Raw genomic sequence first — 12,148 nt, forward strand, 5'->3', positions numbered from 1 at the left:
ACAGACCACACTCCTGGATAAGGCCAGAGCTTTCGCACTGGTTCCCACTTCACAACATGGCCTCCCACAGTCTCACATCCCCGCAAGCCTGCAGTCGGCGGAATACGTTTTCAGCCGCCATGCCGCCCACCACGGACCGCTGCAGCCTCCCTACGGTGGGCCACTCTGCGTCCTGGAGACCAGGAACGAGCACTTTGTCATGGAAGTTGGCAACAAGCCAGAGCACATTACAGTGGAATGGCTCAAACCGGCTCACCTGCACTTGGACCGACCTGTTGGACTCGCTCAGCCCCCACGGCAGGGGCGCCCTCCTCCCAACAACACCCCTAAGGTTCCTCCACCTCCCACCCTACCCCCACGCTGTTGCAGGGTCCCTAAGGCCCCTCCTGTGGGTACCCCGGCCTCCTCACCTGTTCGGCGAAGCCGTTGTAGCCGGGCCATCCACCCGCTCCACGTTGACTTTTTCTATTATGGTGAATTCTGGGGGGATGTATGTAGCGGACTCTATGGACATAATTCACCATTATCGGCTCATGTAGTCAATGAGAGAAATTGTCCGTCTCTACTTTCCTGCAATTTCTACAACACGAAATTTAAGTAAAGTGGTCATTTAAACAACAGCATTTTAAAGGGCCTGGAGCAACATTGCTTATGTTGCGACTTGAGTCAGAGGCCCTGTCTTTTAGGTGGGTTCCTGGCACATGACGACACTACTATCAAACTTAACCGAGTTAATTTAGCTTCCAAGCTGAAAATGCTTACATTTCCAAATGTGCAGAACTCAAGCATTTGTTCCTCTCTGATAAGAGAATGTGTGAAGGGAGATAAGGTGGCATCTGACAAGGCTTATTGCCTGGTTAGATCAAACCTGTTGGCCCGCCTTCCACTGATAAGATTAGACAGCACCCCTCTGCTCACTGGAGGCCGTCGGTGTCTCTGGGCTCAAGCATGCAGTATACCTAAATACTGTGTGTGTGTATATATGCATGTTGTGTTTGTTAAGGAGTGTGTATGTGTGTGTCCGTGCGTGTGTTTGTTGCCATCAGGGCGTCATTATGTTTTACCTGCTTGTAAAACTAACCGTTATTCTAAATCATTCAGTCCCTCTGCAATTCGACTACTAAATTGTAGTCTTTTTTATTATCTGATCATTTTATTTTGTTTACGAAGTTTAACTAGGCTATCAATGTTATTACTTACAGATCTTATAGATTTTATTCCACGTTTAGTTTCCTGGAGTGTTATTATGTATTGTTTGTGTTATTTCTTTGTTTGCATGCTACTGTGTTTTATGTGCAACAAGCTGCTCCAAACAAATTGCCTCTAGCAGGATTAATAGTTGATTGTATTGTATTGTATTGTATTGTATGGGTGTGTGTGTGTATGCGTTTGCGTGCATGTCTGTGATACCTGTGTTATCTAAAGCCATCTGATGCCGAGATTGATAAGACTCCGCCATCCTCTGAATATAAAATACAGAGAAACCCTAAGTGCATGTGAGGTGGGGGGATGGAGGTTTCTGTGGGCAGCTAAACACAAGATTTGGGGTGGTGGTGTTATTGGGTGGGTTAAGAGGTGGAGGTTGCTGCCAGACCCTGGGAGGTTACAGTGTGCGTGCATGTGTGTCTTAGCATAGGCATTGTGCAATCTCCTCTGACTTAAACCAACTGCTACTCTTAAGGATAAATCGGCAAAACCAGCCACTACAAGCTTGAGTCATGCTTTATGGAAGCAAATGAGTTAATGAGCTGACTGGATGGGAAAATGCCTTCGTTCAGATCTTGTGCGTCATCCTCTCTCTTTGGTTCACCACTTTGATATTCCCTGGTTAGAGAAAAGGATTGTGATGCAAAAAATAATCAATACTAGAAATGAAGTGAGAACAACGCAAATGAACCCGATTGTCTTGTCATTCCTCCTTGTGCATACTGAATTTTTTCTTTTTTGGAGTCCCCCCACCCCCCTTTTTTTCTCCCCAATTGCATCCGGCCAATTACCCCACCATCCCGGTTGCTGCTCCACCCCCTCTGCCGATCCGGAGAGGGCTGCAGACTACCACGTCTCCTCCAATACGCGTGGAGTCGCCAGCCGCTTCTTTTCACCCGACGGTGAGGAGATTCGCCAGGGGGACGTAGCACGTGGGAGGATCACACTATTCCCCCCAGTCCAAGGCGCTAGTGCAGCGACCAGTACACACACCCATATCCAGCTTCCCACTCGCAGACACGGCCAATTGTGTCTGTAGAGACGTCCAACCAAGTCGGAGGTAACACGGGGATTCGAACCAGGATCCCCACATTGGTAGGCAACGGAATAGACCGCTACGCTACACAGACAACCTGCATACTGATTTTTTTCTTCTTTAGGTGGAGGAGGCAGAATGATGGGCTTTGAAACCAAGGTTAGGTCCTTAAATTGAGCAACCAATCAGCTCCAAGTCAACAAAAATATTGATATTGTTACAGTAAATTAACCCCTACTGGTGCTTAGGGCCAAAAATCAACACTACAGTCTTTTGACACAGTACTGGAATTAGAAAAAAAAAGAAAAGAAAAAGAAAACATGAAACTCAAAACGAATTTAAGTCAATTGCCGGGCTGTGGCATTTGCAAAACATGAACTGAATTATTTTTTTTCTTGATTTGGGACTCGACTTGAATCCTAAAAGTTTTGCACAGCATCAATTTATATTGACTAGGAGACCATATGGAATTTGGCGACAGGTATGGGTGTAAGTCTATGAGTACTGGCATGACATCCAGCACTTTACCTGTGCCCCCATCCATAGGGTTCATGGCTGTGTAAGGGAGGGCATCCGATGTAAAATTTTGGCAAATCATTATGAGGATTGACAAGACCATACCGGCTCAATCGAGGCTCCATACTGAATCGGCTGAGGCCTGGGTTAACAATGGCTGACATTGGTCCTGTGCCCTCACAGGGTACTGATGGAAACTGTAAAATCTGCCGTGGCAACCCCTGAGAAACAGGGAACAAGCAAAAAGAAGAAATAGGAGTCCATATGGAATATATTTATTTCTGGCACAAATTAGAATTGAAATGACCCTTTTTTTTACTTTAGAAATTGCACTAACCAACCGTGCATTTTCAATTACTCTTTATGTTGTGCAGCCCTACTTATCTCTGCCCATAACACAGGCAGAGGAGCTTAGCTCATTAAATGTGTAGTGCTACACAGCACGGGTTCTGTGGAACATTATTTTTTGACCCTTCTATGATGAAGTTACAGAGGCGTAAGATGTGGGGAGCCACGTGTGAACGTGGCAGAGATCCAAATACAACAGTATATCACAGCAAGCCCGAAGACACCTAGACGTGTAATATTTCTTCACACCCCAGCGTGAGATCTGTCCAACATGTCCACAAGCTATCTTGCCATTCAAGGCCTCTCTGGCCTAGATCTGTGTCTTCTGTTGTGAGCATGAAAATTGATCAATACATGAGCATGTCAGGGCAGGTAAATTAATGTGTTACTAATGTAACACGTTCATAATAAGCACATTCCTACTTATGCACGCACACACACATACACACGCTCACACGCATGCACGCACACACACACACACACACCAGAGATCAGCATTTAAAAACCACATTGCAAGGTAAAATTGCAAACCAATGCTTACCTTGCAATATTAATGGAAGTATACTTAAAATGTAAAAATGAAAGATTCACAAAAGAAAATAACCATGAAGGCATGTGACGCTACATCATGTGACGTTCATAAAAACAGTAAATGGATACGGTGCCTACAATAGGAAACCTGCCCATCGTCTCATATGTTTGAGGGTAATCCCTACCTGAGTGAGATGAATATGTGGGCTTACATGGTGTCACACAGTGGTGCACTCTGTCCTCTTCTAAGTGTGAAAACATATGTATGTGTGCTACAGAGCAGGTACAGTATGTCACATCTGGCATCAGATCCTGTTCCAACATTGTAATCTTTCAGGATACCCTGTCTGGAGACCTGTCCAACATGGTAAAGTATTTGGTAACAAAGACATAAAGCAGCCAGCGGGCGGGTGCAGACTGTACAACATGGTAGTGGCTTGCATATGATCTTCTCTCCTCCACACAAGCATAAATGAGACCAGAAATGGTATACCAATGTCCTGGGAAAATCACTCACAGGTTTCTTAGCTCTTATCTAATATAACATATGGTAGCATTTCCTGAGCTATCGCAAAATAGACCGTAGGGCAGAAAGCCATGTGACGAGAGCATTTTACTTATTGATCCCAAGGTATGGCTAAACATGTTTAAGGACCCCCTTCCATTCAAACCACTAATATAATCTGTTTCCTGACAGCTGACATTCTCTACCATGTTTGCAATCTTGAATGAAAACTTATTAAGTAGACTGCAATCTGTGAGAGGTCAAGGCAATATTTATATATGTTATATTTATTATTATTACTGCGTTATCATATCTATAATGTTTTAGGTGAAATATATACTATATACTAAGACAAACATTTGACTAATTGACAGTAGATGTGAACTTTATGTAACTGTTCCAACTTACATACAAATTGAACTTACGAACAGACTCAACCGGAATTTGTTTGTGATCCGGGGACTTCCAGGGCTTGTGGTTTTATCCTTTGTATCGCTGTTGTAGGAGTAATTACACCTGATGACACAACTACTTAACCAGTATGATAAATGTCATGGTTTGGTCTGAGCAATGGCCTTGGATCAAGTGCAGCTAAGGACCTGTTGCATGTCATCTTCTCTTTTCTCCTTTTCTTTCTTGCCACATTCGTTTACCACCGTATGTAATAACATGGTTTTAATGTAATTTTAGTCTCTTTAAAAAGTTCACTCAACCCAAGGATGAAAGAAAAAGAAACAAAATGTTTGCATGTCTAGATGTCTGGAAAATAATAAACCAGCTCAAAAACACAGCCAGTAATAATTCATGTTGCTACAGGGGCGAGATAGTAATGTCTCAGGGGTGGTGGTGGGGGGTGCACTGTTGCACTTACAGATTGGGGCTTTAGGAAATGGTGATCTGTAGTATCTGTAGATTTGTGGCCTCAAAGACAAAGTTAGGACTGAGGCCGAGTGACGTGATGGATGTCCAGTGGTCCCACAAAGGAAGTGACACGGTATCCGCTCACTTTATTTTCGCCATCTGAGGCCACCAGGGTGAGATTTGCGTGTAGATCGAGAGAGAGAGAAAAAACATCACTTACTAATCCTCAAAAGTGTTAAAGTCGTGGAATTTGTGATTAATATTACTCTGAATAATATGCCCACTCCTCCGAGCTGCGAAAAGTAAAGGTAAAAAAAAAGTCGTGAAAACGAAGACCTGGTAGACTTGGAGTAAACTTAATTTCCCTGCGAAAAGTTTCAAAATCAACTCAAGAGTGTATCATAGGTCAACAACATGGACATATTCTTCGCCTACTGATCCCAACACCTCATTTGGCAAACACGCCGTCCACTTCGAGGGATTTATTTAATCCTGAAATGTCATTATTTTAGGGACTCGTTCCATTACAGATTCATTAGACACCACTGAATTTCCCTTCAAGAGGACTTCTTGGCAGCAGCAGACCTCAATGTAATTCCCTGAGTCAAGTTTGGCAGCTGTCCAGGAAACATACGCAACCATACGCCTGACATGATGTTGGAGCAGGGGAACAGACCTAATGAAGGGAGCGGTAAGGTGAGGAGAAGCGGTATGTGTGGAAGGCGAGTGACGGAGGGAAAGATGAAAGGGATGTGGGAGAATTGGGCTGCAGGGCATTAAAGCAATGAGGAAATTAGGGGGAGCTTATATCAGGAGGGGGCTATGGAGGAGGAGGGGGAGGAAGAGGTGAAGAGGAAAGAAAAAAAGGAGGAAAACGTGAAGAGGCATAAAGAAGAATAGAGCCAGAAGAGAGTGGGGGGGGGAGAAAAGAGGAGGGAAGAGAAGGATGAAGAAAGCAATTATTAACATATGCAAGCACACAACAAAAACAGGAAGATACAGTAAATAACAATGGACAACACACTCCCTCGAGTTAGGGGCTGCATCCAAGGTGACAAAGCCAAAAAACACAGATAGCAGTCTTTGGACTTTAGGAAGTATTTTCAGGCACAAAAGCCACATCTTTAGCCATATGTTTTTTGATAAAGTATTCTACAGTTAAGTTACAAAGGCAAGACATTATGAATGAATGAAAGCCACTTTATGTAACATTGTATTCTTACAGTGAATGTGCTCTCTGCATTTAACCCATCCTCCTATTGTATAGGAGCAGCGAGCAGCTGCAGCGCCTGGGGACCAACTCCAGTTCTTCCATTGCCTTGCTCAGGGGAACAGACAGGAGTATTAACCCTAACATGCATGTGTTTTTGATGGTGGGAGGAAACTGGAGCACCTGGAGGAAACCTGCGCAGACATGGGGAGAACATGCAAAGAAAGGACCTGGGATGGCCTGGGGTTCAAACCCAGGACCTTCTTGCTGTGAGACAACAGTGCTAACCACTGAGTTATGTGGTCTATGTATGTCACTGGTTTATAGTAAGGGTGTTTTCACATACAACCATTGTTGGTTATATGTGAGATCCAAGGTCTGGATCAGAGTCCACAACAGAGGCAGATTTTGCGAGGGTGCAGGGGGGTGTTGTTGCACCTGGGCCTGTAAATTGCAAGTTGAACTTCGAACACGGGGCCCCATGAACCTACCCACGTTACAAAGCACCACTTCCCCCAGGCTGGGGGAAGTGGTGCTTTGGAAATGCCATTTCCTTCAGGCTGGGGGAAACGGCATTTCGTTTCACTTCATGTGTACATGAGGTGAAATGACAAAGTATTCCCGATTCAAGTCATATATTTTAATTCTGGATGCGAGAATATTCTGGGACCTATATGTTGCGGACAGCATTTATACGTCATAGGCTCTCTGATGATTTCTTCTCACCAACAGTCACCACATAGCCTAAACCATCATCAAAGACCCATCAACTGAGAATAGAATAAATTCATTATTACTTTTAAATCTCTGTGGAAAATATTATTTCTTTGCATTATGACGCCAAAGACTGCTGGGAAAGTGGCCTAACCAAATAATGTTATTTTATTGCTCACCGATTGTCACATCATTCTCACGTTCACGAGTGTTTATTCTAACCAGCTACCATGGCTGCAAAAATTAGCTAGCAAGTAAAAAAAATACTGTAACTTCTCTATGCGAGGAGGAGCAGAATGTCTTCCGGATATGAGCACAAAAGTGGTGCTTAGTGAAGAAAAGAAAGCTTCAAAAACTGGATTTGTTTTTCAGTCGACAGGCTTGTCATTCAGGAGAAGCTGCCGCCAACTCTGTCACCTAATGCACTACTTACTGCTAGCCCTGGAATCTGCAGAACTTTCAGTTTTTCCAATAAGTATGTAATTAAATTTGAATTAATATTTGATCGATTTGATATTCTGCCAGTGGTCGACAACATTATTACATTGTATCAGGTCCAGTTTGTATCACTTTATCGAAAAAGCTGAAACAAAAGAGAGAAATTAGCCCAGTGCATTGTGGGTTCACAAAGAGCTGTGTTGGTTGTTTTTAACTTGCTCAGATGCTACAGAGAAGAATGGTTTTGGCAGGTGGGAAGACAGAGGACAGGACTTATTGTAATGAGTTGTGGGCTCAAATCAGGGAAAAAGAGGGAGCCACGGCCACCGACTCTGGAAAGTTGCCCATTCAATTCTATTTGACTTTTAAGTTGCTGCACAAAAGTGCCAGTTGAAGGAGCAGGGGGCAGACATTTTGGATTGCTGTTAAAGGGTTCTTCTAGGTGCACCAATGGAGACAGATGTACAGGGATGGTTCAGGGACGGTCATTCCCTTGTCACATAGATGGCCTCTTTGAGTCCCATTTTACAATGCTGTGATTGCAAATATTACTAAATTCTCTGTGAATAGTACCCATGGCCATTGTAATTCTAGTTAATGGTCACGGCAATTTGCACATGAAACTGATCGTTGGTTTCAGTCGTTATGCAACTGTATGGTTTATTAGGGTGGGGATACCTGCCGTCAGTTTAGATTGAAGAGGTCACTTAGATGAGTAATGAAACTTTTTTCTTCCAAGAAACGTGTCCAGATGAACTGGTTCACCTTTCTGCTATTTCCTTACCTGGATTATTGAGTATGCATAAAGACATTTGTGTATTCTATGTCTGTGAATGTTCTCATTCATCCAGGTCATGCTTATCCAAAGGAATTGAATCAAGTGCAACTGGACTTGGTATATATCCGTGAAGACGTTTCGCCTCTTATCCAAGACTAGCTTGGTCTAGTCAGAAAGGCACAAACTGATGAAGCCTCTTGGATGAGAGGCGAAACGTCTTCACGGATATATACCAAGTCCAGTTGCACTTGATTCAATTGTGTATTCTATATCTTTTGAGAAATTTGACTTGTAGAGAGAAATGAACCCAGAGCTTTCTCAACCCACTCTTCTCAAGATGGAGGCCTGTTTTAATGTGGTCATTACTCAAATTACAAAAATGTTTATTATGCTTCTACCTCCTGCTAAGTTAATGTTTCCTCCACTGCACTCCTGTATTAATGTCAAAGGAATATATATTACATTTGGGAAATCTCGCCCCTGAGTCATGGTCGTTTGATGGATATATAAATAACACCCCCAGTGGTTTCATTAACCAAGACCAACAGCTTAATATCATGAAGCCACTCTGTATGACAATGATGCAGTGCAATAGGGCTTGACCATACTTGAAGTTTCCTGCAAGCTGTGGAGATGGTTTACGGCATTAGGATATGACAAATCCTCCTGGCCTCAAATTCAGAATCTAATATTTGTCATTTTATTTTAAATCTTGTGCTGTATAATCTGAAGGAAAGAGGAATGTTTTGATGTGGCTATACTCTGGTTATGGCTACAGGATGGATTTGATCTGTGGTTATGGAAAAAGGTGTGTTTATATCCATCTCTCTCTCTCTCTCTCTCTCTCTCTCTCTCTCTCTCTCTCTCTCTCCTCTCTCTCTCTCTCTCTCCTCTCTCTCTCTCTCTCTCCTCTCTCTCTCTCTCTCTCTCTCTCTCTCTCTCTCTCTCTCTCTCTCACACACACACACGCTGGTAGAACATCGAGTCCGATGATGACATCCCTCCTCATTAACAATGTGTTCTTTGATGATTGTAGAGTCCCAATTCTTGATCCATAAGTTTGATTACACATTGGGCATATGAAGTCTGAGTTAGTGGGGGCAAGCATGGTAGATCTCCCGCCAGTTGAAATGGTTGATGGCAGTTTGCCTCAGTCTCAAGGGATCGATACAACACTTCTTAAGTGATGTTTTTAGCTGGTCTTTGTATCACTTCTTCTGACCACCTGTGGTGGACCGGTGGCCAACGTGAAGCTGCCCATACAGGACTTGATGTGGCAGGCATTCTTGAGGCCTCCTGATGACATGCCCAAGCCAGTGTAGTTGGTATTCAGTGACCGTGGCTTCTATGCTCATGCAGTTTGTCCTAGCAAGAATCTCGGCTTGGGGAACACAGTCACGCCGCGTGATCCCCATGATTCACTGCAGACACCTTATGTGGAACCGTTCCAGCAACCTTAGATGACAGCTGTATGTGACCCTGGCTTCACAACTGTATAGGAGAGTTGTGTTGCAGACAGCTTTGTACGTGGCAATTTTGGTGTGCAAGTGGAGGTGTCTATTTTGGAAGACCTTATGTCGGAGTTTGCCAAAGGCTACAGAGGCTTGTTTGATTCTATTGTGAATTTTGTTATCAGTGTTGCTGCCCTCAGAAAGGATGCTGCCCAGGTATTTGAAAGATGGAACAACAGAGTGGTTGGTGTTCTATAGTGAAGAATTGCATAGTGGGTCGGGGGGCTGGGCCTCCATTTGGCATAACACCTCAGTCTTGGTAGTGTTTACTGATAGACCCAGCCTGCTGTAAGCATTCACAACTGCAGCAAGGATGGTTTGCAGGTCTTCTGGTGTGTGAACTACAAGAGCGCAGTCATCAGCGTACTGCAGCTCAAGAACCTGCACTGGTGACAACTTGGTGGTTGCTTGGAACCTTCGAATGTTGAAGAGGTTTCCATCTAGCCTAAAGTCTATATTAATCCCACTGCTGCCTTCCAGATCTTTATGAAAAAGCTTTGTGACACATAGGAGGAAAATGTTGAAGAGTACCGGTGCCAGCACACACCCCTGCCTCACTCCAATGCACACATTAATAGGGCGCCGATTCCTGTCCTCCTATGGCCGGCCACCCGTACCACCATACCGTCATGGAACTGTGACAGAATGTTCACAAATTTGCTCGGACAGCCAAACTTTCGCGGGATTTTCCAAGTAGCTCTCGATTCACAGTGTCAAAAGCTTCGGAGAGGTCAACAAAAGCCATGAAAAGGTTCTGATGTTCACAGCACTTTTCTTGTAGCTGCCTTACTGTGGAAATCATACCCACAGTACTCCTGTTCTTCTTGAAACTGCACTGTGACTCTGACAGCAGATGTTTTGTCAAGTGCTTCACCATCCTGCATAGCATGACCGGTGCTAGGACCTTGCCTGCAACAGCTAGCAGGGATATGCCGTGACTGTTGCTGCAAATGGACTTGTTATCCCTGTTTTTGTACTGGGTGACAAGTTTAGCATCCCTCTATTGTTGAGGGACACTCTCCTGGTCCCAGGCCTGCAGGGTGCAACGATAGATCATTCTAGTACACAAGTATCCTCCTTGTTTTAGCAGTTCTGCTGAGATACCATCACTGCCAGGGGAGTTACTGTTCTTGAGGGAGTTGATGGCTGCAAGTACTTCTTGAAAAGTTGGCAAGTGGTCAAGGTCTGGTATGGGCAGAAAAATTTGCAGCTCTTCCAGGATGGATTGGTCGGTTGATGAGTACTGGTTAAGTAGGGTTTCAAAATGTTCAGCCCACCTTGCCAGGATCTGCTTTTGGTCTTTCAGGGTTGTCAGTCCATCTTCTGATTTTAAGGGTGTGAGAGAGCAGTTCTAGGGCTATATATAGTCTTTATAGAGTTGTAGAAGTTGTGCATAACATGTCAGTGTATGATTGAATCTGGTGAGCTTTATTCATCAACCATGTATTTTGCAGAGTGTGCAAGGTTGTTTGTACCTCCTTACATGCTGTTTGCCACTGCTGCCAAAAGATGGTGGATGCAGGGCAGTTGAGAGTAGCCCTGTGTGACCTACGCATGCTTTCTAGCAAGGATATGATGGTGTCAAAGTTCTTGTCGAACCAGTCCTGATATTTTCTGGCTCTGTAGCCTACAGAGTCGACTACAGCTTGATGTAGCAATGAGGTTAGGAAGGTCCATTTCCGATCCATGGAATTGTCAGAACTCCGAATGGCCTGAAACTCTAGTTCCATCATGCCTACAAAGTGATGGAACTCATTTTATGCTGGGGCTGACTTCAGTTTAGCACAGTTCAATTGCTTTTTTTATAGGTTTCTTGAGATGCTGTGGGGGTCGTACTTTGATGTGGTTTGGTCATGATCAGGTGGCGTTCCATCCAGCATTCTGCATCTCTCGTGGCCTGGGTCAGCACAACATCACTAGTGTCAATACATCTTGTTATGATATAAACAAACAGGTGCCAGTTTTTAGATTGTGGGTGCATCCAGGATGTTTTGTATTTGGTCTTCTCCTGAAACAGTCTGTTCATAATGGTGAAGTCATGCTCTGCACAGAATGTTAGCAGCCTCAGACCATTTGCATTAAACTGACCAACCCCATGCCTACCCAATACTCCGCTCCATATACCATTGTTCTTTTCTACCCTAGCATTAAAGTCTCCCAGAAGAACGATCCTGTCCTTTTTTGGGGATACGATAAAGGGCATCATCTAGCTGCTGGTAGACGCTGTCCTTCACAACAGTCAGATGGTAGTGTTGGCATATATGCACTTAACAGAGTGGCATAGCGTGCATTTGCTAGGGGTATATGTAGGGTTATTAACCTCTCGCTTAGTCCAGTGGATGTTTCAGTGAGTCTAGGTAGGATGCTGTTCTTGACTGCCAGTCCAACCCCATGCTGATGTTGTTCGCCAAGGAGATAGCCTCTCCTGAAAAAGGTGTACGCTCCTCCTTCCTCTCTCAGAGAGTCAGGTTTCTCTGACAGCAGCGATGCCCAC

This window comes from Lampris incognitus, chromosome 9 (genome assembly GCF_029633865.1).
Source record: "Lampris incognitus isolate fLamInc1 chromosome 9, fLamInc1.hap2, whole genome shotgun sequence".
Classification (NCBI taxonomy): domain Eukaryota; kingdom Metazoa; phylum Chordata; class Actinopteri; order Lampriformes; family Lampridae; genus Lampris; species Lampris incognitus.